We start from the raw sequence: 2918 nt of genomic DNA, 5'->3' as shown, positions 1-2918 counted from the left end.
TTAATAATAATAGGGATTTAAAAAGAAACATGAACTTTCGTAAAATAAAATATACAATTATCCAGAAATGACAAAAAAAATGTTACAGACTTATTCGTTGCACTCGCCGCAGTTACAATGAACAGGAAAATTTATGAACATTAAATTATCATTCTTTCAGGTATTTTACATTAATTTTCCGTCTCCAGGTTGGAAAAATAATCGACTACAAATTTTCCATACGTAAGAAAAAATGGAAAAAATCCATGAAGCAAGACACATGTAAAATAAAAACAAAAACTGAGTTGGAGCTCAGGATTCGCGTGTTTAAATTACGCAATCGAAAGACCTTCGACCCGAAAACATTCGCAGACAATGAGCGCTAGGAAAGGTGAGGTGTTTTCTTTTTTGGCAATATTATTGTGGGAATATGCTAGTCTTTCCCCGTTTATCTACAGGAAAAAGTCTTCATCATTCTCGGTATATTCATTCACATTTTATAGACTAATTTTCTGTGCATGATTGATCTGTAATATCGAGCCTGTGTTTCCTGGACAAACTTTCACCGTCAAAAGATCACCGTATCTGCGCCCATTGTGACCTGACGTTACTCTGGGTCACCTGAGTACTCACACCGCAATTTTCCACACCTGCCTCTTACTCTATTGCGCAATGCATTTAATCTATCGTATTTATCATCTTCCCATTCTACACAATTTGCCATTAATTTTGATAATCCCATACAACGATAGCTGCACACTGTCCAATATTCGTCACCTGAGTCATCTGAATTTTCACGAGTTCAATTCAATAAAGTGAATTTGAATAAAAAAATTGGATTCGCCACGTTTAATAACAATTGACTTTCCCAGAGTTTTCCGATTTTTCCGAAATTTCACATCAATTTATCATTGTTAAAGTTTTAATTTTTTCACTTGTCTAATTTGAAGTGTAATTTTCCAACAGTATAAATCTTACCTCTAAATTCCTCTCGTGTATGCGCGTCCTTCAATGCTGAACAAAGGGACGAAAATGTTAATCCTGACTGAGTGTAATCCTTTCCGGAGGATGTAAACGGATAAGTCCCTCCTCTGTGTGTAGGTTCGTACTATTTTTATCTCGACTTTTGTTAGATGAAAAATAAAATCAGAGGAGGTAGCCCAAGTTGAATACAATTGCACAAGCAATTATGATTCATTAGTACTGATTAGAATGCCACTATGTCTCAACGATTAAATTTTGAGACTTGAGTGTTGAGGTTTTTTTGATAAAAGTGTCAAGATCGAGTGTTTATTTTATTCTATTTCTCCACAGACGTGAGGAAATCTCGTAACGAATTCTTCGTAACTTCAGAGCCAATGGAGATATCAGTAAATAGTGGTTTTGAGCGGAATGACGACCTGCGATCGTAAAGAATGATCACTTGAGTTGATAAAATTGATGGGAGTCACCGGTTTATTCTTTACGTGTATTAAATCGTAACGTAGCCTGTTACACGGGTTACAATCATTTGGTGAAAGGCCGGACAACGCCCCGCGGCCTTCCCGCTTTGCAGAAATCCTGTGTTAATAATCTCATCGAGATCACTCCCAGATAACCGTCAGTTATCGTAATTAGATGATTTATTATTTGAAATGGTAAGAAAAAATCTCCAACGACAAATGAGAGAAACGAATGGAAAATTAATGATGACAGGTAGAAAACAATGGAGAGGAAAATGTGAAGCAGGGATTACCACTGATTGTCATACGCTGGAGGCACTCGGAGAAAATGAAGACAATGTCGAGAAATTGCGAGTCTCGTAGGACGTTTTGAGTCCCAGGAATAATGGGGATTTGAGGTGGGGGACCGAAAACGTTGGGCAAAATGGATGAGAGATTTCCTTGAAGGTTTGAGAGGACGCGCGAAAGAAAAAGGCGGGGATGTTGCTGATGAAGAAAGGCTACAAGAGTATATAAAGAGTGGTCAGACGCCTTGGAGCATCATACTCGACTTCAAATCATGAAGGTAAACGTATAGATATCTTGTGATAGTGCTGCTAACGCGTGTTATGTGATTGTCCATTTTTCATAATAATATTCAACCTATATTTCAGGTCTTCGGCGTAGCTTTTCTATTTGCCTTCGTCGCCACTTGCTATGGTTAGTATATTTTTCCTAATAAAAAAAAATTGCAATTGGAAAAAAACAGTAGGCGAAAAAAAAAGCGAAAAAAATTTAATTAATCGAAATTATTGGAAATTATTTGAATCAATCAGTTCTCTTTTTGTATCAATAATCATTAATTCGATTTAATCAGACCTCATTGAATCTGTTTATGGATTAAATGAGATAAATTATAATTTTCGATAATTATTGTTATTTAAAAAAATCAATTTAATTACTCAAATTTTACTGGAATTGGTGATTTCAGGGGGTTACATTAGCAGCGGTTGGTCTGGCGGTGGCGGTGGGGGTGGCGGTGGCTGGAAATATGGTGGGGGTGGCGGTGGCTGGAGTGGTGGTGGTGGAGGATGGAACGGTGGAGGTGGCGGATGGAGCGGCGGAGGTGGCGGTGGAAAAATTATCAAAGTGATAACAGTTGGTGGAGGTGGTGGATGGCCGAGTGGCGGTGGTGGGTGGTCGGGTGGCGGTGGTGGATGGTCCGGTGGTTGGAAATCCGGGGGTGGTTACAGCAGTGGCTGGAAACCAGCGACATATAAGTTGAGCGGTGGTGGAGGTTATGGAGGTGGCTACAGCAGTGGGTGGAAATCCGGTGGTGGCGGTTACACCAGCGGTTGGCAGCCCAGCGGATGGTCAAGTGGCGGTGGAGGCGGTAAAAATTTCTCTTATTATCAAATTCACGTTCATCATCATTTCTGCTACATTAATGATAATTATTCGTGCATTGAGTGTCGCAATGGAAATCCCTGAAATTTCAACGAATATTAACGCAATGAA

At 39.2% G+C, this 2918-nt stretch overlaps 1 long non-coding RNA gene across 1 annotated transcript; it reads left to right on the top strand.

The window, feature by feature from the left end:
• Window positions 1-282: 282 nt before the first annotated feature.
• LOC105268959 (uncharacterized) lies at window positions 283-2447 on the top strand. Its single transcript, XR_892390.1, has 5 exons — window positions 283-370; window positions 946-1080; window positions 1294-1986; window positions 2075-2120; window positions 2392-2447. It is a non-coding gene; the product is annotated as an uncharacterized lncRNA (long non-coding RNA).
• Window positions 2448-2918: the final 471 nt, after the last annotated feature.

This window comes from Fopius arisanus, unplaced genomic scaffold, assembly GCF_000806365.1.
Source record: "Fopius arisanus strain USDA-PBARC FA_bdor unplaced genomic scaffold, ASM80636v1 scaffold00063, whole genome shotgun sequence".
NCBI classification, from domain to species: domain Eukaryota; kingdom Metazoa; phylum Arthropoda; class Insecta; order Hymenoptera; family Braconidae; genus Fopius; species Fopius arisanus.
This window is presented reverse-complemented; position numbering and strand designations above follow the sequence as displayed.